At 37.9% G+C, this 27,514-nt stretch overlaps 1 long non-coding RNA gene across 3 annotated transcripts; it reads left to right on the top strand.

Moving 5' to 3' along the window:
• Positions 1-682: 682 nt before the first annotated feature.
• LOC121373988 lies at positions 683-27,514 on the top strand. 3 transcript variants are annotated; one of them, XR_005958170.1, is made up of 7 exons: positions 2,176-2,225; positions 15,951-16,078; positions 16,817-16,942; positions 19,903-20,101; positions 21,713-21,990; positions 22,916-23,094; positions 27,458-27,514. It is a non-coding gene; the product is annotated as an uncharacterized LOC121373988 (long non-coding RNA). The 3 variants fall into 3 exon arrangements; XR_005958169.1 differs by lacking the exon at positions 2,176-2,225 and adding an exon at positions 683-1,197 and having other exon boundaries at positions 19,903-21,990; XR_005958168.1 differs by having other exon boundaries at positions 19,903-21,990.

Here is a 27,514-nt window from a genome sequence, read left to right on the forward strand (position 1 = left end):
GTTGTTGTTTAAGTATGCGTTACTTAGTTGGGTTTTTTTGGTTTCAATATATACAATAGCAGTTTAATTACGCATTTGTTACCTACGTGGTGAATATCTGTCGGTCGTAAACTATGGGACGTAACACGTGGTTATTAATACATAATTAACACTGAACCAGATTCAACTGTTTGCCAATATATATAATAACTCAACTGTTTGAACCGACGACGTCGAGCCTATAAACTATGCTGCACATTCAACGATGCCAAAACAAGGGTGCAAAAAGTGACTGTCGTCGACCTTAATGGAAATATGTAGCGGGTTTCCTCTCTTAGATTATACGTCAAAATTGGCAAATGTTTTTACATCCAATAGCTGATGATTAATATTTATCTAGCGGTGTCGTGAAACAGAAACAAACTTTAACTTTAACTTTGTATGATAAATGGCAAAGAAGACAATTACTACTAGTAGCGAATTACATCTGTGCTTTATTCATTATACTTTTCTCTACACCTGTTTAATAGTGCTGCTATTACAATATAATTGTAAAATATTCAACATATTTTTATGTACCCGAGCAACCTGATCCATCGTCGTTGAATCCTTTTCTACAAATACAGACAAACGACCCCTTCGTGTTGTTGCAGAAAGAGATGACGTCATCACAGTTGTGAGTCCCTAAACTGCACTCGTCTACATCTGGAAGTATAACATTGTTGTCAGTAACACACACACACACACACACACACACATATTTTGCAGACACGTATTTGTTCAGTCACATCATGATTAATACAGATTTGTTTTCTTATTATCGTATAAAGCTATAGCTATTATTTACTATCGCTTTGTATTATTGTGGGCTTTAAAATATCCCAAGCATTTTATTTCCTAACTGAAGCATGTCAAACCCAAAAGGATATTTGACAAATTGCAAATGACTCATACCAGTTGAGCAATACATGCTATACTCGATAATGAAGGTCGAATTTATTCAGTATTTCTTCTTCTTCTTCTTCTTCTTCTTCTTCTTCTTCTTCGTCTTCTTCTTCTTCTTCTTCTTCTTCTTCAGCAATCCCGAAGCCATGCTCAGACATCCAGATGTTCTCACCAAGAAGTCTGCTGTCTGTCAAAGGGCCTCCGCCGGTTCCCAACGTTTCTCTTTGAGGTCCACATGATACCGCCACGCGGCCAGGTTTCGTGTCTTACAGTGTAGGTCCATAACCATAAGCCTATTATAAGCCTGTTATGACATATACGATATTATATCATTCTGATCACAGGGCCGTACCCTCCGGGGGGGGGGGGGGAGGGGGGGGGCAGCTGCCCCCCCTGAGAATCTTGTCCTTTTTTTTTTTTTTTATATATCTCCAGTAATAGCATAGAAATGTTTAATCTTTATAGTATGTTAAAAATTATTTATAAAATTTAGTGCCCCCCCCCCCCCCCCCCCATGGATTTTGGTCAGGGTACGGCCCTGGATCATTGGTAAAGTTTACAAGGTGTACGTTTTGAGACATGACTATACGATATTAGACCATTCTCATCCTTCGTGAAGTTTATAAGATGTACGTTTTGAGACTTCACTGTACAATATTATACCATTCTGATCCTTGGTAAAGTGTACAAAATGTACGTTTTCAGACTTCACTAGAAATGACCTACATATGTAATAATACTAATAAGCGTATATATTTGTGACCATAAGTTGGATGTTGAATTCCGTTTATTTGGCGATCCTGATGCAGTCCTCTCCAGAGTTTAATTGTCTAAACTATTCCTACCTTTGTCGTGACAGTTGTCCCCGGTATAGTCCCACCGACACGAGTAAGACTCTCCTTTCACGGAACACACGCCGCCGTTAGCACACGGACTTGCAGAACACGGATCTGACACTTTCATGATATCATCTAGTAACAACAAATTCCATAATTATGTATTAATCAAACGAACGAGTATCTTTAGTTAAATCGTCTTATGTAATGGAGAATGCTTATATTTTACATTATTTAATGAAAAAAAGAGGCTAAAATGGCAAGGAATATTTACAACACTTATAACCCAAAACGACAGTATCCTTTCAGGCGTAACCTGAACGAGTCGATCAGTACATTGACCAGTTGATGTCTGGCATTAAGCGTGTTACACGTAATACACGTTGTGACGTCATAGGTATGGATTAAATAATTTTAGCCAACGAACATTGGCATATAACGATCTACCACGAAACATTATAGCAGGTATTGTTTTCTTTATAATTTTTTATTGTATAGAATGAAAGCACGCAAGTATCACAAATTGTGTGCATATTAAGGTACATCATGTAGAAAGTACTTGTTGAAACAAAAGTAACTAATACGCCAATGACGTTTTTGACACAGAAAATATCAGTTTAGTCAGCATTTTGTAGAATGAAACAGCCCCTTGTTTTTCACTTACAACGTCATGTAATATGCAACGAATTCGTTGAGCAATCCACACTCATGCAAACCACGAGCAAATGTGTTCAGTGATTCTAATAGCCGATGATTAATAAATCAATGCTCTTTAGTGGTCTCGTTAAACAAGACAAACTTCGTTTTGTTTGTAGAATGAAACAGGCCCCTTGTTTCTACACTTACCACGTCGAGTAATAGGCAATGAATTCGTCAAACAATCTTGAATTAACATCTTCGAAAGTTTGCACGCAACCATGCAAACCACGAGCATATGTATGCAGTAACTGATTTGTACCCTGCACTCAAGTGACTTGGCATGACGCGATAAGGAGGTTTGGCTCACAGAGAGGTGGGATTTAAAAGGTGTACACAACCGGCATCTGTGATCAATACCGTATCTATGCACAATGCTGAGTCAAAGGGGCATTTAGCAAAATAGTGATTGAGGACAGCCACATCTGATGAGATATTTTATTGGACAGATGACTGCCACTCCCTGACTAGTTTACTAAATCAAAACTAGCACAGGACAGAGCTCATTGGAATAAATACAGCTGTGATGACATGCATTCATGAATCACTGTCAAAACAGTGATGATATCAGGTGTACTCGAAACGTGAGCATATCGTGCCCCGCCGGTGGCTCCCGCCATGAGTACTACCACCACAGCTGTCAAGTCAGTCACTTTATCTAAAACGGACTATTTCTCGTTCCAGCTAGTGCTCCACAACTAGTGTAACAAAGGTCGTGGTATGTACTATCCTGTCTGTGGGATGGTGAATATAAAACACCCCTTGCTGCTAATCGAAAAAGAGTCACCCATAAAGTGGCGACAGCGGGTTTCCTCTCTCAATATCTATGTGGTCCTTAACCATATGTCTGACGCCATATAACTTTAAATAAAATGTGTTGAGTGCGTCGTGAAATAAAACATTTCCTTCCTTCCTTCATTTAAAACGATGAAAAATTAATGTATATGTGTTTTACCAAAGAGATGAAAAAGTATGCACAAGTTCAAAATATGGAATAACATCAGCCCTCATTTTGGTCAGTGATAGATCGTGTTTAGTAGGTATATGAATAACCTTAGGAGTGCCTGGACATCATAGCCCTGATGGAACCACGTCTGTCGCAGAATTATATGGCGTTGTTTGAAATATGCATACAGTGAGCATGCCCTGAATGTCTTAGACGTTGTGATATGTAGGCACCAAAGTGCTTTTTGTCAAACAGCTTAGTTTTGAGACAAGTATCGCTTTGAATCTCTATGCATAGATCGAGATATGAAATTCAGAACATTAGAAATATCTTACTTTTGTGAAAGTTTTCCTCCAAATACTTGACTCGTTTCCAAAGTTGATCGGTTGTTGTTTCGAAAAAGGAATCGGAGGTTAATGGAAACCTAAATACATCTGTAATTGAACAAACATCTTTCAAATGTATATGCACTGTAGTATATCAAAGAAACATAAACACATGTACGTATGTATGTATGTATATATATATATATGTATGTATGTATTGATGTATGAATATCTATATATTGTATGTATGTCGATGTTGACTGTTACATACATATTAACGCACCGAATCGCCCGCACCTTGCAGATTTCGACACGATTTCGACTACCGAGTCATTCGTAAAGAAGAATATTCTTTAACCGAACCATATGTATGAAGTATACAAACTACGAGGTCGATCCCGCTTACGAGCATGACACAGTGCACAAGCCTGGCACTGGCTAGTATGTATTGATGTGTGAATATCTATATATTGTACCGGCCTCGGTGGCGTCGTGGTTAGACCATCGGTCTACAGGCTGGTAGGTACTGGGTTCGGATCCCAGTCGAGACATGGGATTTTTAATCCAGGTACCGACTCCAAACCCCGAGTGAGTGGTCCGCAAGGCTCAATGGGTAGGTGTAAACCACTTGCACCGACCAGTGATCCATAACTGGTTCAACAAAGGCCATGGTTTGTCCTATCCTGCCTGTGGGAAGCGCAAATAAAAGATGCCTTGCTGCTAATCGGAAAGAGTAGCCCATGTAGTGGCGACAGCGGGTTTCCTCTCAAAATCTGTGTGGTCCTTAACCATATGTCTGACGCCATATAACCGTAAATAAAATGTGTTGGGTGCGTCGTTAAATAAAACATTTCTTTCTTTCTATATATTGTATGTATGTCGGGTTTGACTATTACACACATAGATGTTAACGCACTGGCGCAGGGGATAATTAAATAATTATATGTATTTGTGTGTGTGTGTGTGTGTGTGTGTGTGTGTGTGTTGTATAGCATTTAGTGTAGAGTATTAATACATTATGGTCTACTCATTTTGTAACTTACGGTAGGTTCATACAAGCCCATAAAACTTTGCAGTAAACTAATGCGTTCTACGGTAACACTAGTAATATAATATCTGCACATTATCCGCCGTAGAACGAATGCGTATTACGCATACATTTAGCGGTCTTATGTGAACCTAGCTTTATAATACTAACATGTAAACAGTAGCTAATCTGAGATAAAGTAAATTAGCAGGATTGATGCTTTAAAAAAAAAAAAAAAAAAATTACGAAATATAATGTATCTGTGTTCCCCACACCTCTGCATATTCCAAGAACGATCATTAAGTATACACGTCGGTCACACAAAATTAATTTTGCGTAGCCTATTTTTCGTTCCCGCATTAAATTTAAGACGTCATTTTCATACACAAAAAGCAAATGAGTTACATTAAGTCATTTTTGCATAACCGATAAAGAGGTTACGCAAATGTCCAATTCTCAGAGGTCTGTTCTTTAACTGCTACAACCTGACTTCATTTCTTTTCTTTGATCTTCTTTCGATTTTCCTTCCACCATTTCCACAGTGACCCCGTGTTTCGCCATCAACCGAGCCACGTCCGGTTCAATCGTCAAGGCACTGGTTATCGAGTCTAGAGAAAAGGCTAACCCAGACTCTGGGTCATTTGCTGACTGGTCATCTGCAAACAGAAACAGACACATATTATTTTCGTAGTATGTATATATGGTATCGTCAATATCACATATTAGGAATACAAATTTAATTATACGAGCCTCTGGTGAGCATAAAACAATCTCAAGCCTAATGAAACGCGTTTTTGTAACCTGTATACGCAAATTTAATTCCAGTCAACCATTACTCTATATTCAAATAGGGTACATTTATACAGATGTTACTACCAGAGCGTGTTTCCGTATCGTCAGTATCATATATTAGGAATAAAAATTGTATTATACGAGTCTCTGGCGATACCAAAACACAAGAGGGTAATAATTTCTTTATCATATAATCTCTAGCTTAATACAACGTGCTTTGTAAACTATATACGCAAATTTAATTCCAGTCAGACATTACTCGATATTCAAATGACGTGACACGTGTCTTTTTGAATGGAAATAACGTCAAACGTGTATGACGTTATTCTGGATATCCTTAGATCTGACTACACGGTTCACTTCCGGGTGAAAGTTAATTCATTACGGTCCACTACAGTTGCTAATAATTGTAACACATGCTGTTTACTTTTAGTACTCGCAGAAGAATTAAAGGGACTAGTTATTTTATATACCAGGTCCACTGGCTGCATTTTACCCATGAGGTTTTGAAATATTATGCATTTACTTTTGCAAACATGAGTATGAAGAAGAGCGGATGCTCGGAATGATCTGGTTCCTCTGCGATGCCTAAAACACATACTACAGTCACAGTGGTCCATGTAGCAAAACATTGAGACGGAAATGTTGTCAATGTTTTAGAAAACATAAATAAAGGTATAAACAAACCCTTTAAAATGGTATATGTCATTGGTGTCAACGAGAATCCGTTCTATTAGCAATTTGGTTTTGAAGTTGAACAATTTAACGCAGGTTTTAATGGCATATAGCAGCTGTGTAATGAGGCCTTAGATAAAAATAAACTAGTACTTAACGTGTTTTGTTTTCTGAACGCTGTGTAAAGTTGCTATTGAAATGTTTTTGTTTGATGACTATGAATGGATACATCATGGAGTGTCACCGTAGTACGACTGTTTTAATGCCAATAAACGTAGTGCCGTGACCTCGATTAGTTAAGTTGCCTCGACTAATTTACATCTAATTTGCAAAGTTATCAAAATCTTAAAGTATGTGATCTGAAAAAGATCACATACTTTGATTGCACTAAAAATGTAAGATATTATATGATAAATAAATAAATAAATAAATATATATATATATATATATATATATATATATATATATATATATATATTGACTTTTTAATTACTTCAGCGTCAGACATCTCAGATGGCGTCAAACACGCATCCGCTGACAAACTATAAACATATTTATTTTGTTTTCCGACAACACTAGAGCACATTGATTTATTAATTATCAGCTATTGGATGTCAAACATTTGGTAATTTTGACATATAGTCTTAGAAATCAAACCTGTTACCTTTTTTCATTAGTAGCAAGGGATCTTTTATGTGGTATACCAGTCGTGGTGCACTGGTTGGGTCGAGAAATAGCCCATTGATTTACTTAAAATAGTCGTATTACTCGGTTCTGTCCTTGAGTGCTATCATTGTGTACCAGGGGCAGGACGTAGCCCAGTGGTAAAAGCGCTCGCTTGATACGCGGTCGGTTCGGGATCGATCCCCGTCGGTATATATTATTGCATGAGCTGGAGTGCTATACAGAATTTATGAAACCAGTTTGACAAACTGATTAAAATTAGCTTCACTGGTTAATAGTAAACATGATTTCAATCAAATTGCGAGTTTGGGATGGAATGAATGAATGAATGGATGTTTAACGACACCCCAGCACGAAAAATACATCGGCTATTGGGTGTCAAACTATGGTAAATGCAAAACAAATTTGTTGATCAACATGAATATAAAAAGTAAAGAGTCAAATAAAAACACAGTGTAAAGAACTGTGCAAAAATACAAATATCACAGATAGATACTGACTTTTATTCAAAATTTTAATTATATCTCGAAGAAAAAGAGGGGATTTGTGCTGTATTGGCCATTCTCAAAGAGAATGTTACACCCCTGCACAACGGTGAGGTTACAGCACGCGCAGGGGAGTTTGGGATGGAGAGCGAAGGGTGTAAAACAGTTCTCAAACGAGTTTCATATATTTCGTATGGCATTCCAGCGAATGTTATAATTTATTTATTATTCACAAACTATGATTCTGAACAAACGTTAAATATGATTGTAATCGCTTCACAATCAGCGTTAATAACATTAAGCCATGTCAATTACAATGACGTGGAATGATGCCAATTTCAGAAACCGGGACTATCGCCAGGCTGGATAATATGCAGAGGCGTCTCGTGAAGTCAGTAGTGTGCTGTAACAGTTTTCGAGGTACTGTTATGACCCAGGCAATAAAGATAGCCGCAGCGTGGGGAAAATACGACATTTATGTAACGGCTTATTAATATTAATGAATGAATGAATGAATGAATGAATGAATTAATGCATGCATTCATTCATTCATTCATACATTCATTCCCTTTAACCATGCGAGTTACAGTCGCTAGCGATGGGATCATCACAAAGGTGGCAGAGTTAGACGTCGTTCCAGCGAAGGAATGGGACGATTGAATACACATACATGTATATAGTAATAAATGGCCGTCTGTTTCATAGGGTTCTAAGACAGATTCCTGTTAGGGTTAAAGAATTGGGTTGGTTTTATCGTCAGTTTGAATTTTCATTTTGGACATACATCAGTATCCTGGCATACATTGTTATAGCTGTGATATTGTGTCATATCATTACTTCTAGTTTGTCACGGTTAGCTACACAGAATGATAACTAACCCCGAACCTAGAGCTCTGCCCTATTGGTGATACCTATAGACAACATTTTGGTTACTGCTACATACGCAATACCACAACAATCAGCAGTTAAAATACATTTCATAATTATACATATATTTGGACCCTTTGGTTTTTACCTGAGGCTATCATGTCTTGGTGGAAACTCTGTAGTCGCATAACACGAGATTTGAAGTCAGCATCTTCTTTTGGTGGTGGTTTCTTGTCTAGAAACGTCACCATATTCGCCGAAATGGGGTCGCTCTGTGTGTTCAGTTGGTCTTTTATCTGTGTCTGAAGTTCTTTCTCCAGTGTGCCAAATCACAACCAATATATACTGTCTGATAAATAAGAAAGAAACACGCCAGGGCAAAGGTCTCACGAAACATCTTGTTGTTTCTTCATAAAAGGTTTCGATTCTAGTGTGCTACCTGTCGGTTCAGACCGCTTTATACTTAACTTTCTTCGTATTTGGCTGGCGTGTCCTCTAGAAGCTGTAATAGAATCGCGTGACTGTTCGGAAATAAAGCCCCCCCCACAAAAAAAAAAAAAAAAAAAAAGAGGCGAGAATGGAGGAGCCAATGGCTGCTGATTATGTCAACTAATTATATATAGTGGCATAACAAAATGATTTCAGAAATTAGAGGCGAATCGTTGTGACACTTACTGTATTGCATCAATTAGCCTATCAGCATTAGAGTTTAACTTAAATAAATGCATTTTGTTGAAACTTGATGACTGTATTTCTAAGACGTTTTCCGTATTGATTTCACTAACGAGGAATAATTATTTGCAATATTGCGTGATATGCCACATTTACGTCATTATTCTTTCCGCTAATGGAGCCAGTACGTGGGAAACATATAGAAAGTATGCAGAGTAACTTTTCAACTATAATTTTATTTAAATTGACTGTTTTTAGCAGTCAACGAGCTCTGTCCTGTGCTAGTAGTGATTCAATAAACTAGTCTTGAAGTAACAGTCCTGTATTTGGCGATAGGGGAAGATATATTGTACAATAAATTATCTCTTCTGAAGTGGCTATAGAAGAGGCACTAGATAGATTCATGGAATCAATCAATATTTTACGAAACCAATCGACCCTCGGGCCTGCATTGTACAAAGATACGGTATTGACCATGGCTAGCAATTTTGTCGCTCAGATTCCTGGATAACGTTTCTATGCTTACAGTTAATCTGTTAAAGCGGGTTTTAGCTGTGCCAGTAAGGCATCATGTGTTTGATATGTTAGTTAATCTGTTAAAGCGGGTTTTAGCTGTGCCAATAAGGCATCATGTGTTTGATATGTCAGTGAATCTGTTAAAGCGGGTTTTAGCTGTGCCAGTAAGGCATCGTGTGTTTGATATGTCAGTTAATCTGTTAAAGCGGGTTTTAGCTGTGCCAGTAAGGCATCGTGTGTTTGATATGACAGTTAATCTGTTAAAGCGGGTTTTAGCTGTGCCAGTAAGGCATCGTGTGTTTGATATGACAGTTAATCTGTTAAAGCGGGTTTTAGCTGTGCCAGTAAGGCATCGTGTGTTTGATATGACAGTTAATCTGTTAACGCGGGTTTTAGCTGTGCCAGTAAGGCATCGTGTGTTTGATATGTCAGTTAATCTGTTAACGCGGGTTTTAGCTGTGCCAGTAAGGCATCGTGTGTTTGATATGTCAGTTAATCTGTTAACGCGGGTTTTAGCTGTGCCAGTAAGGCATCATGTGTTTGATATGACAGTTAATCTGTTAACGCGGGTTTTAGCTGTGCCAGTAAGGCATCATGTGTTTGATATGTCAGTTAATCTGTTAACGCGGGTTTTAGCTGTGCCAGTAAGGCATCATGTGTTTGATATGACAGTTAATGTGTTAAAGCGGGTTTTAGCTGTGCCAGTAAGGCATCATGTGTTTGATATGACAGTTAATCTGTTAACGCGGGTTTTAGCTGTGCCAGTAAGGCATCATGTGTTTGATATGTCAGTTAATCTGTTAACGCGGGTTTTAGCTGTGCCAGTAAGGCATCGTGTGTTTGATATGTCAGTTAATCTGCTAACGCGGGTTTTAGCTGTGCCAGTAAGGCATCGTGTGTCTGATATGTCAGTTAATCTGTTAACGCGGGTTTTAGCTGTGCCAGTAAGGCATCGTGTGTCTGATATGTCAGTTAATCTGTTAAAGCGGGTTTTAGCTGTGCCAGTAAGGCATCGTGTGTTTGATATGACAGTTAATCTGTTAACGCGGGTTTTAGCTGTGCCAGTAAGGCATCGTGTGTTTGATATGTCAGTTAATCTGTTAACGCGGGTTTTAGCTGTGCCAGTAAGGCATCATGTGTTTGATATGTCAGTTAATCTGTTAACGCGGGTTTTAGCTGTGCCAGTAAGGCATCATGTGTTTGATATGTCAGTTAATCTGTTAACGCGGGTTTTAGCTGTGCCAGTAAGGCATCATGTGTTTGATATGACAGTTAATGTGTTAAAGCGGGTTTTAGCTGTGCCAGTAAGGCATCATGTGTTTGATATGACAGTTAATCTGTTAACGCGGGTTTTAGCTGTGCCAGTAAGGCATCATGTGTTTGATATGTCAGTTAATCTGCTAACGCGGGTTTTAGCTGTGCCAGTAAGGCATCATGTGTTTGATATGTCAGTTAATCTGCTAACGCGGGTTTTAGCTGTGCCAGTAAGGCATCATGTGTTTGATATGTCAGTTAATCTGTTAACGCGGGTTTTAGCTGTGCCAGTAAGGCATCGTGTGTTTGATATGTCAGTTAATCTGTTAACGCGGGTTTTAGCTGTGCCAGTAAGGCATCATGTGTTTGATATGACAGTTAATCTGTTAAAGCGGGTTTTAGCTGTGCCAGTAAGGCATCGTGTGTTTGATATGACAGTTAATCTGTTAACGCGGGTTTTAGCTGTGCCAGTAAGGCATCATGTGTTTGATATGTCAGTTAATCTGTTAACGCGGGTTTTAGCTGTGCCAGTAAGGCATCGTGTGTTTGATATGTCAGTTAATCTGTTAACGCGGGTTTTAGCTGTGCCAGTAAGGCATCATGTGTTTGATATGACAGTTAATCTGTTAACGCGGGTTTTAGCTGTGCCAGTAAGGCATCGTGTGTTTGATATGTCAGTTAATCTGTTAACGCGGGTTTTAGCTGTGCCAGTAAGGCATCGTGTGTTTGATATGTCAGTTAATCTGTTAACGCGGGTTTTAGCTGTGCCAGTAAGGCATCATGTGTTTGATATGACAGTTAATCTGTTAACGCGGGTTTTAGCTGTGCCAGTAAGGCATCGTGTGTTTGATATGTCAGTTAATCTGTTAACGCGGGTTTTAGCTGTGCCAGTAAGGCATCATGTGTTTGATATGTGTGAGTGTTGTGGCAGGACGTAGCCCAGTGGTAAAGTGCTCACAGGATGCACGGTCGATCTATTATCGATCCCTGTCGATTGGCTCATTGGGCTATTTCACGTTCCAACCAATGAAGCACGACTGGTATATCAAAGGTCGTGGTATGTGCTATCCTGTCTATGAGATAGTACATGCTAGTATAAAACATCCCTTGCTATTAATGGAAAAAATATATCGGGCTTCCCCCCCTAAAGCTATATGCCAAAATTACCCAATGTTTGACGGCTTATAGCCGATTAATAATAAATCACTGTGCTCTAGTGGTGTCGTTAAACAAAAACAAACACACTTGAGTTATGTTTTTTAAACAGCACAAGGTGTTTGAATTACATCTGATACACAGATATCTTTCTCTGACAAGGGGCGTGTTTTACAAAGTGGGTAGAGCATTCGCCTCGGCTACCTGGGTTGTAGAATCGACGGACCAGTTGACGCTTTTCCCAACCCAACCAATGAACTAAGCCATATAACAGATGGTGCTGATGGGGGAAAAGTGACAGGGTTGCTCTGACGACTCTCATAGTTACCAAACGTTTGGCATTCTATAAACGGCAATACATTAAACAATGTGTAATGTGCTCTAGCGATACCTTTAAACTAAATAAACTTTACATGTCTTCAACAAAACCTAGCGTTATTCAACAAATTCATTTTACAGAAAGGATATAATAGTACAATTTGACGACAATACCTGAAATTAGGCAATTTAACACAGTTAGTAGGAAACTGTTATATTGTCAGCAAGTAACAGTACAGATATTGCATATCACACATTTCACCGTACAATTAATATCTCATTAACTTTCTTAAATGTAGTCAACACGAAACATTTGCAAGAATTCCATTATACATGTAAATAATCAAAACTGACAAATTGTATTTGTTCATGTCAAACTCTTATCGCAAGACAATATTTCACTCTAATGCCAACCGTAATAGACCAAAAACATATAGTTATTTGATTTTATCAGTCGCTGGTGGCTACCCGTTCGAGACTGCCAGAGTTTTCCCAAACAATCACGATATTCTATTTACGATTTCCAAAGGGCTTAGAAGTTAAATGCAATATAGTATTGATTATTTCATAACATGAAGATTTGCCTTTCAGTTGACAAAAAGTTCTACAAAAGTCCTCATGTAACATTGTGTTATATCGAAAATCACATGTACAATGTTTTACGTAATATAGTTTGCTTGGTTTATGGCATATACTATATATAACCACAAATGTTAACAGTAGAATTATATTTGATTTTTTACAACCTCAACAAAGTTATACATTTTATGGAATTAACGAAACATTTTGTTATCATCAACTTGCAAACATATTTGAACTACCCTGCTATATGTCTTCTTAATTATTATTATTTATTTATTTATTATTTATTAAAAGTGAATTTTATCCTATAACGTACCCATGATATCTATGTCATAAACCCATGTGATAATTTAGTGTATTACTCAGCAAGCACTCATAACGGGGAAAATAAAAATCATAATATCTCACTGAGAAATTATCATGCATTGGTTTAACGTACACTACTTACTATTGGACGATTTGATGCCAACGTCGGTACTAAATATGACGTTATCACGATTTGGCAAAGCACACACAATGACGTCACGTAGTTTAAAGCCTTTGCGTTTACATCTTTCTGGTTTCAGTGTTAAACTTGTAATAAAATGGTAGTTTAATGCAATTCATTATAGATGTTTTTAAACAGAATATATAGAATTTGGGTTTTGAAAATTATCTGTGAACCGTGAATAAAATACAAAGTTAAAACAATTCCCAGAACAGTAAGTAGTGTACGTCGTTTCTATATACATGGACATGCGATGTAGGCTATATCGAAAATAAAGGCTTTAAAAACCCCCAAAATAGTTGGGGTAATAAATAGAATAACAAACTCGTTACCAGTTATTATCAAATTTATGTTCCTCGTGAAATAATTTTCACTTAGAACATAAATTTGATAATAACTGGTAACTCGTTTATTATCCTCTATATATTAACCCGGTTAATAATGGTATGCAAATGTTCAAGGTCTCTTAGTAATGAGTTGATGTGGCCTGTATACTTGAGCGTAACCCTTTCAGAGATTTAGTTAAAATACGTAACGTCAAACTAATTTGTGGTAATCGTGATGATGTCATATTACCGATAGCGGCGACTTTAGTAATGTGATTTACTTAAAATTGAATTAAAATGTTATTTTAGAAGTGTTATAGGATAAATAGAATTCGTTACTCGTGTTTTTTAACATGTAAAATATCAAACTAGGTTTCCCAGAAGACTGTCAATATTACCAAATGTTTGACATCTAATAGCCGATGATTAATCAATCAATGTGCGCCAGTGGTGTCGTTAAACGAAAGAAACTTTAAGTCGTAGTAGTGACTGGCAGAGTAGAAGCAGTGATGCGAGACGATATTGCTTTAAAAAAGTATATTTCAGGATATAAAGATATGTCCGAGATAAAAGCCTGCCTTTATCAAATGCATCGGTGTCGGTATTATGTTCCGTAGTAGACAAGGGAACAAGTGGTTCAAGGTTGGAATCGCATATTGATCAGGTTAATCACAATATACTTTCAAATGTAAATGGTGCATTGACTTGACAGAGTAATCCTGACATACGTCCAGATGTAGATGGTGCATTGATTTGACAGATTAATCCTGACATACTTCCAGATGCAGATGGTGCATTGATTGGACACATTAATCCTGACATACTTCCAGATGTAGATGGTGCATTGATTTGACAGATTAATCCAATATACTTCCAGATGTAGATGGTGCATTGATTTGACAGATTAATCCCAATATACTTCCAGATGTAGACGGTGCATTGATTTGACAGATTCACACTGACATACTTTCATATGTAGATGGTGCAATGGTTTGACAGATTCACACTGACATACTTTCATATGTAGACGGTGCATTGATTTGACAGATTCACTGTAACATATTTAGCAATGTTATACTTCCAGATGTAGACGAGTGCAGTGACAGATTCACTGTAACATATTTAACAATGTTATACTTCCAGATGTAGACGAGTGCAGTGACAGATTCACTGTAACATATTTAGCAATGTTATACTTCCAGATGTAGACGAGTGCAGTGACAGATTCACACTGACATATTTAGCAATGTTATACTTCCAGATGTAGACGAGTGCAGTGACAGATTCACACTAACATATTTAGCAATGTTATACTTCCAGATGTAGACGAGTGCAGTGACAGATTCACTGTAACATATTTAACAATGTTATACTTCCAGATGTAGACGAGTGCAGTGACATATTCACACTGACATATTTAACAATGTTATACTTCCAGATGTAGACGAGTGCAGTGACAGATTCACACTGACATATTTAGCAGTGTTATACTTCCAGATGTAGACGAGTGCAGTGACAGATTCACTGTAACATATTTAACAATGTTATACTTCCAGATGTAGACGAGTGCAGTGACAGATTCACTGTAAAATATTTAACAATGTTATACTTCCAGATGTAGACGAGTGCAGTGACAGATTCACACTGACATATTTAACAATGTTATACTTCCAGATGTAGACGAGTGCAGTGACAGATTCACTGTAACATATTTAACAATGTTGTACTTCCAGATGTAGACGAGTGCAGTGACAGATTCACACTGACATATTTAACAATGTTATACTTCCAGATGTAGACGAGTGCAGTGACAGATTCACTGTAACATATTTAACAATGCTATACTTCCAGATGTAGACGAGTGCAGTGACAGATTCACTGTAACATATTTAACAATGTTATACTTCCAGATGTAGACGAGTGCAGTGACAGATTCACACTGACATATTTAACAATGTTATACTTCCAGATGTAGACGAGTGCAGTGACAGATTCACTGTAACATATTTAACAATGCTATACTTCCAGATGTAGACGAGTGCAGTGACAGATTCACACTTACATATTTAGCAATGTTATACTTCCAGATGTAGACGAGTGCAGTGACAGATTCACTGTGACATATTTAGCAATGTTATACTTCCAGATGTAGACGAGTGCAGTGACAGATTCACTGTAACATATTTAGCAATGTTATACTTCCAGATGTAGACGAGTGCAGTGACAGATTCACACTGACATATTTAGCAATGTTATACTTCCAGATGTAGACGAGTGCAGTGACAGATTCACTGTAACATATTTAACAATGTTATACTTCCAGATGTAGACGAGTGCAGTGACAGATTCACTGTAACATATTTAACAATGTTATACTTCCAGATGTAGACGAGTGCAGTTTAGGGACTCACAACTGTGATGACGTCATCTCTTTCTGCAACAACACGAAGGGGTCATTTGTCTGTATTTGTAGGAAAAAGGATTCAACGACGATGGATTTGGTTGCTCGGGTATATCCACGCACATCATTATGCTAAATATTTGCAATTGCTAGTTTGAAGATATTAATTCTAGATATGAAAAATGGATTTGTAATTATACTTCATATTGCGGAGTCTCTGTGAAAACCAGCTTTGCAAATGAACACTGAGAAAGAAAAAAACTGAGTGGTCTCGCGCATGATTAGCGCAGTCGACGAATTTAATAACACAACGGAAATATAATACATGCATACTTGTAATAAGAATTTATAAAACAACCTTTTTGATCCACGAATTTAAGTAACCAACGAAACGCGTATTTGAGAAAAACTACGGAAGTTTAATTCCACGAAAATAAATGAATTTACAGTACAGTTTATTTGGACTCATTCGTTTGTGCCCGCCACAACCTCGGAGCCACACAAAGGACAGATCAACGGAAGTATTGTATGATGTCCTGTTTGTGGGAAAGTGCATATAAAGGATAATTTACTGCTCATGGAAAATATGTAGCGGGTTTTCTCTGAACACTGTAAAAAAATTTAATGCCTACATCCAGTAGCCTATGATGATTAATTAATCAATGTTCTTTAGTGGTGTAGTGAAGCAAAAGCAAATATAACTTTTAAAAGTGATAGTATACATACATACACATCGCCATTTTGTAACAGTTCAAACTATAATGACAGTTCAATACATCTCTATATTTTTATGTGCTGAAAACCTATATACGTTTTGTCAGTTCAGTATTTTCTTCTTGGTTTTCAGATAGAGATGAATGCAGTTTAGAAACTCATACATGTGACAAATTGACGTCTTTTTGCTCAAACACATTTGGGTATTATACCTATTCATGTAAAATCGGCTTTATCGAGACTGGAAGAGGATGCACAGGTATTTCAGTTAGACAAGTAATCATATTGATGTACAGTATAATTAACCTCCTAGATTGTGCTGTACAGCTAAGGTATTCCACATTATTCCACCTCTCTCCGCTCATTCATTTTCTTTCTGGTGTCAATGGTTGATTTATTCATTATGATAACTCATAAAACATTGTTTCCAAGGCAAAACATGTTTGTTTTCAATTAATGTTTAATATATATATATCGTCCGTAGACCTGTTTCGGTGAGGGTCCTGTTTCGGTGGTTGCGTCGTTTGTGCGCAACCGTACGTACATTTGTAGATTTCTAACGTCGTTGCCTTTTGCACGGGGAAAGTAAACAAATGTCTGTCATATACACAGAAATGGTCCTAAAAATAAGGTTAAAACGAGCAAAGAAAGCAAGATTGAACTTAACAAACTCATGAACACGGCACATTTCTTAATACCTTTTTTTCTGTGATTTTCAAAGACTGTTATTTGAAGAAAACGTAATTTTGAAAACTATTTTTGTCCGTTCTTAGCTGTACTGCTATCTTGTTATTGAAGTCACACGATTGTCACGGCGTCTGCTGGCAAAACTCTGTTTACAAATACTTGCTAAAAATATATGGTCTTTATATGGTTTAACATAAATATCTTTCTGGATATCTATTTATATATTTATTAAAACTCAGAATGCAGCTTATATTTTTTTAATAAAACATTTTTAACGTTATAACTATTCATTTGTTCAACTTATAACCCGATTGCAAGACATCAGAATTGTTATATTCGTGTTCCTAAAATGTTGTCTATTAACATTGGTTATCGAGGATAATTTGTCTTAAAATATTTAATTATTTAATTATTATAAGTACAGTTTTGTGTTGGAAAGTCTTTGCTGTAAGCTATACCACTAACCGTTTAACTCACCGAAACAGGTTACGTAGTTAATAATATTTACTGATGATGCATGCTACAGTTTTTGAAAAAAGAAAGAAAGACATGTTTTATTTAACGACGCACTCAACACATTTTATTTACGGTTATATGGAGTCAGACATATGGAGTCACACAGATATTGAGAGGAAACCCGCTGTCGCCACTTCATGGGCTACTCTTTCCGATTAGCAGCAAGGGATCTTTTATATGCACCATCCCACAAACAGGGTAGTACATACAACGGCCTTTGATATACCAGTCGTGGTGCACTGGCTGGAACGAGAAATAGCCCAAATGGGCCCACCGACGGGGATCGATCTACAGTTTTTGACGCACGTGCAGTGATCTTTTCTACATAGCGGCCAGTTTAGTGCTCATTTGAAGAGTAGAAATACTAATAAAAAAGTAGCTATTTGAATAACAACTATCTGTTTATAAATATTGATATGCTTTAGAACCGAATGCTTATGCTCACCGAAACTGGTTCACCATGATATATATATATATATATATATATATATATATATATATATATATATTACAATACAGTATTCTTCCTGGTGTGGCTGGTATAGTCACTGCTTCATGACGTAACGACAAGGCAGTTACACGTTACCTGATGATCGCTCATAGCGTGAAACTTTAAGTTGTAACAAAAGGTGTAACGGTATATATTAAGCGGACAATTTTGAAATTTACATCGAAAACGTAAATAGTGGCCTTTAAAATTTTGATGCGCATCTCTAATTAATATAATTAATAAAGAAAATTCTACTCATTAAATTTGGTCACTAGATCAGATCGGGTGGTCAAAAAGAAAGTAAATAAGATCGGTGACCTGACTCGGGATGGTGGGGGGGGGGGGGGGATAGAGTTGAAAATGGGCAGAATTTTGAAAATAGCAATTAGTAAAAACGTTAATATAATCTAAAAAAAAAGACAAACATTTTTACAAGTCAAAAATAAAAAGAATTGACTGCTCGGTCGAATATTTATATAATTTGGAGCATTATAGAAGGATAGTCCAAAAATAAATAGGAGAAAGAAGAGAGGATCGGAGTATTTAATAATATTAAAAAAAGAAAGTAATTTCGACATAAACTTTTGAACGAAGGTCTAAAAGTTTAAAGTCCGATCTATATGTCCACGTGAGTGGCCTCGTTAAGTCCGTTAGGGTGCACAGCGTGTAGGGACGAGATGGGTTGCATCCTGTCAAGAAAATCCCTAGACTGACAGTCAATAGACGTTGAAGGTGTAGTGCTGTGCTGAAATACAGATCTTGAGAAGCCGGATCTGCCTGAACGATAGAGAGAATCAGACTAGAGTATAGTCCAGTCGTCATGGGTTGGTATAGTAGTGCGGACTGGCCCGACTCCGGAAGATACGAGATGGTATCACAATAAAACAAAGTAAAGTATAGAAAAGAGTAGTAGGGGCCGACCCCGCTTCCTATTTCTTCTTAGAGTGGGGCGGTCAATCTCCCAGTGCTGCTAGGACAGGCTCGGACATGTAGAGACTAAACTCGAACAACCGTGGCGTTCTGCAGAATGGCCGTCATCCGAGTCACGAAAAAAACAAGTAAAAAAAGAATCCAACCTGGTGGTGCAGACTGTCGAAACGAGAAGCGTTCCAGCGTTCAATCAGTTCCAATGGCCGCACACATCCCAGTAGAAAACTTCACTTCGCTGACAAAAACAACAAAGTGAAGGATCCCCAAGTCGAGCTGCGAAAGCACGCGCAGTGTGCACAAGCGAAACAAACACGTCTTACCGCGTCGAGCTCCAGACTGGGAATGGTAAATCAATGTGCTGTTTCTCGTCCCAGCTAGTGCACCACGATTAGTATACCAAAGGTCGTGGTATGTGCTATCCTGTCTGTGGGATGGTGCATGTAAAAGATCCGTTGCTATTAAAAAGGTAACAGGTTTTCTCTCGAAGACTATACGTCAAAATTACCAAATGTTTGACATCCAGTAGCTGATGATTAGTAAATGCATATGATCTAGTGGTGTCGTTAAACAAAACAAATATGCATATATTTTGTCAGCGGATGCGTGTTTGACGCCACCCGTGCTGTTTGGTGCTAAAGTGATTAAAAAGTCAGAAGATGGGATGAAGATCACGTATGGTTGTAAAGATGATTTCAAATTACAAGAAGGAAATCCGACAGCAACGTGTTCCAGCCAAACTGGAGTCTGGGAACTCTCTACCATGATCTGTGATCGCAAGTTGTTATTACCTGCATTGTAATCATCTACAATGTATCCAGTTTGTGCTTCTTACAAATATTAAGACGACCAGCAACACATTGAATATACAGACACTGATATATTCTAAACAAGAAAATATTTTTAATATGTAAATTTAATCGTAGAAATATTTTATTAGTAGGAAACATGTTACAATGCAGCAAACTCAGGAATGTCCCTTTAATGTTGTAGGTAGCACCATGCCAACTATCATCTTAACAAGACAAGGTTCAAAGTAAACGCAAGTTTAAACAGAGCATTAATAGTGTTCCGCTTGTCACAGATAACTGAACTTATTATAATGTGTTGCTTAATTTTTCCACGTAATTGTTTTATTTTGATTGAACTACTATATAACGGATACCACCAGTGGGGCAGGGTATGCTCAGCTTTCACGAACACCTGATATCATCACTGTTTTAACAGTGATTCATGAGTACATATCATCACAACTATCTTTATTCCAATGAGCTCTGTCCTGCGCTAGGTTTGAGTTAGTAAACTGGTCTGGGAGTGGCAGTCTTCCTTTTAGCGATGTAGGAAGGATGTATTGTCCAGTAAACGATCTCCCGTGGAATGCATGTCCTCCTATAAATGACGCAAATGTCCATTCGACAAGACAAGACAAGACTTTATTTACACTCGGGCCGTTACACAACGGCATAGGAAGAATATATACAGAAACATTTTGATATATACACGTGACATGATGGTTGACAGTAAATACATGCACAAACACATATACAAACATACATATCAGCATATTATGTAATAATACAGATATTTAATACAGATATACAGGATAGATTGTTAACCTTGTATATTGTGCAGTGGATAATGGTAATATTTTATTAAATATGTTTGGTTTTGATGGTGTTTGTAGTCAAGGGCGTTTGAATTCATTAATTATTATATTTATGAAAAATGCTAATTTCTTTAGGATACTAATTCGTTTATTCTCCATTTGTTCTCTAAATTTATAAGTACTTGGTCGCGTATAATAATATGGGTGTAGCAAATGGACTTGAATTATGAAAAACAGGCAAATGAAAAAATAATGGAACTCGTCGCCAATGTCCATTACATTACATAATGTACAAATTCTATCATCTATTAGTGTTATTCCAACGTCCAGTTTCAACGGGTAAGTAATGGTTAGACGTTCTAAATTTTAAGTGTGTTGTCCATAGTTTTTCTGGTAGTTTATTAATATAGCCTTCGAAAAATAGTTGTTCTTTGTATAATCGGTAAGTGTTGCCTCTCGATGACTGTGATATGTTATTTTATCATGTTTGTAATTTGTTGTGAGACAATTTACTGATATGAAAGATTGTCTTATCCAGATATCACCAATTCCCCAGTTATTCAGTGTGTTTTAACATTATTAATCCAGTTATAGTTAGTTCTGTTATTAAGGTGGTCATTTAACATAATTTTGTATAAAAAAGTAGACTCTACATTGAATAGAAATACGACCGGTCTTCATCGCAGATAACGGTTTTGTAGTTCAGATTGAATGTGATGATAACTTTATCCTACGGATCTGAAACAACCTTTTATGTTCAACCACAAATGTCGATTCTGACATTAACTATGTCTATTCAACAGCAACCCAGTGCCAAGCTAAGGTTGAGAAAGAAGCCTTGTACGTCGGGACGAAATCCACGTAACGATTTCTTCGTCCGAGGTGCCCTGCTAGAGGTTTGATTGACAATACCCTCATACTCACGCCACGTGGAACATCTATCCCTACTATTTCTACGTCAACAGCATGTCAGAGGTGAACAATTACTGTCGGGATCTCGAGTACGAAGGCGAGGTCTGGTGTTACACGACCCATAACAACACACGATGGCAGCGCTGCGATGTACCCACGTGTAATCCAGGTATTACTGGCTCTTCGTATTCAGTTCATATCCAATTAAGGTTCACTCACGCTGTCCTGGACACACACCTCAGCTATCTGTCCAGGACAGTAGGTTAGTTGTTAGTAGTGGTCTACCCATTGAGTCGTTAAAACCTGCCACCAATTGACTCATCGTACCAGGCTGCGAACCATGTACCTACCAGCCTTATGTGCGATAGCTTAACCACAAACCACCGAGGCCGGTCTTATTCAGGGCAGTTCCACAACTGATTACATAGGGGAATGTAGGAGGGGGAAGTTGGCAAGAGGGTGTGTGTGGGGGAGGGGGAGGGGGAGGGGGCAGTTCAGTGGTACGCCGCTCGTCCGAGCCGCTGTCTGTAATTGGATCGATTGCCTTAAATTGACTCATGTTTTCCCATCCTAACCAGTGCTCCACGACTGTTAGATTAAATTCAGAGGTTGTGGAGAAATATAAGAGATCATTTGCTGCTAATGGAAAATTTGTAGCGGATTTCTTCTTAAGACAATGTGCCAAAATTACGAAATGTTTTAACAGTAATCAATGTGTCCTAGTGGTGTCGTTAATACCATAGTTTGACACCCAATAGCCGATGTGTCCTAGTGGTGTCGTTAATACCATAGTTTGACACCCAATAGCCGATGTGTCCTAGTGGTGTCGTTAATACCATAGTTTGACACCCAATAGCCGATGTGTCCTAGTGGTGTCTTTAATACCATAGTTTGACACCCAATAGCCGATGTGTCCTAGTGGTGTCGTTAATACCATAGTTTGACACCCAATAGCCGATGTTTTTTTCGTGCTGGGGTGTCGTTAAACATTAATTAATTAAACAATAATTAATTAATTCATTCATTCATTTATTGGTGTCGTTAAAGATAAAAAACTTTAAATTTTAGTTTTATTACTGTACATATCTTTCTAGCCCCAAAATGCAGCGTTGCACCTTTTATGCAAGGAAGTAAAGTATTCATGAAAAAACATCCAAATGGCACTGTGACGGCGAAATATGAATGTCAAGAGGACTAGTCCAAGTAAACAATCTTCTGGTCATGTCTATTGATGATAGCGACTGGAAATTGGAACATGATATAATCTGTGCTCGTGAGTTTTCAATGCCATCTGTTTTTCTCTTCACAATTTATCTCTAGATATAGCTCCTTTAATGGGAAAACACTTTTATGAAAATCTGAAAACTCAGTTATCGAAAATGTCTCCGTGAGTTAGTTACTTTCATGTACTTAATATTGGAGACTTGCTAGTTGTGAACCAAATATGTCTCACTCTGTAATTTACATATAATAATTGTTTTTGTTTTTATTGCGCACCAGTTCTCTTTGGCTTAATCCTACGGGACATTCCAAATTCCATAGCACCATACCACCCTCCGCCTGTTACCGGCTACGGTCGGACTGCTGGTGCTCCCTTGCACCTGCCAGTGCAGGTGGTACCCCTCCTACCTACCCCACACCTTTCCTGATATTTTATATGCATCATCTCACAGACAGTATAGCACATACCACGGTCTTTGATATACCAGTCGTGTTGCACTGGCTGGAACGAGAAATAGCCCAATGGGCCCACCGACGGAAATCGATTCCAGATTGACCGCACATCAAGCGAGCGCTTTACCACTGGGCTACGTATTTTGAGATATAGTCTGAAAGGGAACCAGCTACATGTTCCATTAGTAGCAAGGGATCTTTTATATACACCATCCCACGGACAGGATAACACACCTTTGATATACCAGTCGTAGTGCACTGACTAGAACGAGAAATAGCCCAAAGGGCCCACCGACGAGGATCGACCCTAGACCGGCCGCGCATCAAGGGAATGCTTTACCACTGGTTTACGGCCCCCGGCACATTTTAAAGAATGTCTGACATATTAAATATGGTTATTTAGACACTTGGTCGAGAAGGAGTAAACCTGATACCGCCACACAGACGACTCCTTCCAAAAACAGCAAGAGGTCTTTTATACAGACACGTTTCCCATTGGACAGGACAGTACATATCACGGCTTATGAAGAAGAAAAAAGTCTTTCAAAAACGATTAGCCCTTCGATCCATCGCACCTGTCAATTATTTAATTCGAAAAGCTATCAACGACAAAGAAATTATTTATGTTCCTAAATGTGATTAACTCTGTTTTCAAAAATATCTATACAATATAGTTATAGACAGTACGTAATGGTTAACATCTAAAGTATACTCTTGCTTATAACGCTGTTATATTATTATACCTATTGTATATTATGTATGTATATATAGTTTATATTTTGTCAATCGTTTACTGCAGCTGTCTGTATAATATGTTTGTAAACCACCTCAGTGCATCACCGTTTCGTGATCTGAGTTTAATAAAGGTCTGTTCTGATCTGTTCTGTTCTGGTACAAAGTATTCCCAATTGTGCGCTGTACATAGAAATATCGAAATGGCTACAATACACAGAGGAGGGAATTACAGCGACGTTTTGTTGTCATCCGAAATGAGATTCCTTTTAGGTCTTTGCGTCAATGTTGATGGAATCCAACAAAGAGTAGAAAACCGGACGTTAATTACATCATTTTTTAATGGACAACCGTCAGAAAAGAATGGAGTAAATATTAAATGGAAATCAGTCGATTATGTACATGTACTTCATTTAAAGGCCCTCTAACTCGAGTGACCTCTAGCCCTTCCCTCATTAGTATGATGCACGGGAGAGCTAGAAGGGACTGTGTGTAATACTCGAGTCCAGTCCTGACATTAAACTTGCATGTTGTTAACCAGTAACAACGTGTCACGTGGGCACACACTGTGCTCTACGTCACCACAAGAGAGTACAGCGCAGGTTCGTTTCGCATAGAGGCGTCGGGTTTGTTAGTGTAGCGTTGGTACTGGTTAACAACGTGTGTGTGTGTGTGTGTGTGTGTGTGTGTGTGTGTGTGTGTCTATGTGTGTGTGTCTGTGTGTGTCTATGTGTGTGTCTATGTGTGTGTCTATGTGTGTGTCTGTGTGTGTGTGTGTATGTGTGTCTGTATGTATGTATGTGTGTGTGTGTATATGTGTGTGTCTGTGTGTCTGTGTATGTGTGTGTGTCTATGTGTGTGTGTCTATGTGTGTGTGTGTGTCTGTGTGTCTCTGTGTGTGTTTATGTGTGTGTGTGTGTGTCTGTGTGTGCCTCTATGTGTGTCTGTGTGTGTCTCTATGTGTGTATGTGTGTGTGTGTGTGTCTGTGTGTGTGTGTCTGTGTATGTGTCTGTGTGTGTCTGTCTGTGTGTGTATGTGTGTGTGTGTGTCTATGTGTGTGTGTATGTGTGTGTGTGTGTGTGTGTGTGTGTGTGTGTGTGTGTGGAGGGGCGCTATTGACGAGTGTTACGTAATTTTACAGAGGGGATGGCCTTATCATTACACAATGTTATATGGAAGGGTGAAGAGGCATTATAAAAATGCCAAATTGTGTAATGATCGATTCTACGATCCACCGCACCTGATCGCAAGTGTGACGTACCTGACGAGTAAGGGACTAGCCGACTACGTGACGAGTAAAGCTATCTGGTACACTTTACTCCCAGGTGGCTTTACTCCAAAATACGGAAACTAATGCGAGAAAATATAGTTTTCTTGTTATGTGATTAATGGCTGGGAGCTGCTTTGTATACTGGATTGTTACACTGGGTTTGACAGGTAAGAGGATGCAGTTAGTGAATATGTGCACTTGGTTTACACTGGATACTGCATAATGTCCCCCAGAGCACCTTGAAGTCATGCAAAATTTGTGTAAACTGCACAGAAATGGGTGTGATTCGGTCCCTTAGCCCACGTGTGTTTGTTTACATTGATATAACGCGGAAAGGAGCTGGACAACAGAGGTCGTCCTTTTGAGTGTTCATTGGGCCCAGGCAGGTAATGTTTCCTGTGAAATGCTAATGGCCTGGTGAAATTAATAAAAGTGCTACAGCCACTGGGGCTGCATGAGAATACATAGTGAAATTAATTGTGGTCTGAGGCCTGGTATACTTTGATACCTAATTGTGATGTAACTATGACAGTTACAGGACTCAAAATGTACATGCTAGATAGGTGGAAATCTAAAACTAATCAGTTTGGGTGATGAATATATATATATTTTTTAATTAAATTAAATTATATTATATTTATATTTTCAAAATTTGTAATTTCACAAATTATGACATGATTCAGCCTGCATTGTACCCCTGTCAGGTCATAGGTAATTCTTTTCAATCAGAATGTATTTCTACACCCTGTGGTAGCCTCACTTTGAAGGTTAAGGTTAAATAAGTTAATATGGAGGATTTCTTCAATGATGTTTGACACAGGGTGACACATTTTGATACCTAATTGTGAGGTAACTATGACAGTTACAGGACTCAAAATGTACATGCTAATTGTCCGGATAGGTGGGAATCTGAAACTTATCAGTTTGGGTGATGAATATATATATTTTTAAATTAAATTAAATTTTATTATATTTATATTTTGAAATTTGTAATTTCACAAATTATAACATGATTTGACCTGCATTGTACCCGTATCAGGTCATAGATCATTCTTTTCAATCAGAATGTATCCCTGCACCCTGTGAGGGCCTCACTTTGAGTATTAAGGCTAATTGAATAAGTGAAAATGGAGGATTTTTTTTTAAAATACCAGAGGGTAATTTTTTCAAAATGTGATCCTGGGCCAAATGGTGAATGTATAATATGGAATGGGCCTCCCAGACCAAATGGATATGGTGCTATTAAGTTTAAATCACCAATCACAGGCCAGTATCGTACAGTAAATGCTCACAGATTAAGTTTCATGGTCTTTAATAAGGAGATGGACATAGATGGCAGTGACATCAGTCACCTGTGCCATAACCGTCTTTGTATGTTTAAAGATCACTTATCTGCTGAGCCACATGCAATTAACAGCTCGCGCATACAATGTGTGAACAGGGATGTCTGTCAGGGACATGGACAATACCCCCCCCCCCCCCCCCCCCCCCCCATGCTTATTGCATCTCAGAATGCATAACATATAAGAATGAAAACAATAACAAAGGTTAATTTAAAGAAATATTTCATGTCATAAAATCACATATAAATATTACATATAAATATCACATGATACATTTATTCAAAAGCATACATTTATTCACATTACTATTTTTTATTGTTTAAAATCAATCTTCAATGTCTTGGGTTCATGTCCACAGCAGAAATGCTATCATGCAAACTGATAGTTCCTATATTATATGTATCACTTGAAAGTTTGTGACAAAAATTACTTTGAATAACTGTGGTCACAGGAGTTGTCTGCTCTTTGACTGTCAATATCTAATAATCCTTTCTTGTAGTCAGCTTGTTGATCTCTGTGCAAATGTCTATATTGTAAGTGATCTCTAATTTTATTTCCATGCTGGACTAAGTGCCTTTTAACCACCTGTGGATTGTTTTGATATCTTTTTTGATAGTCCGACTCTTTGTCCATCTGACGCAGTGAACGCCTCACCCGAGCTGACAGTTCGATG

This window comes from Gigantopelta aegis, chromosome 6 (genome assembly GCF_016097555.1).
Source record: "Gigantopelta aegis isolate Gae_Host chromosome 6, Gae_host_genome, whole genome shotgun sequence".
Lineage (NCBI taxonomy): Eukaryota > Metazoa > Mollusca > Gastropoda > Neomphalida > Peltospiridae > Gigantopelta > Gigantopelta aegis.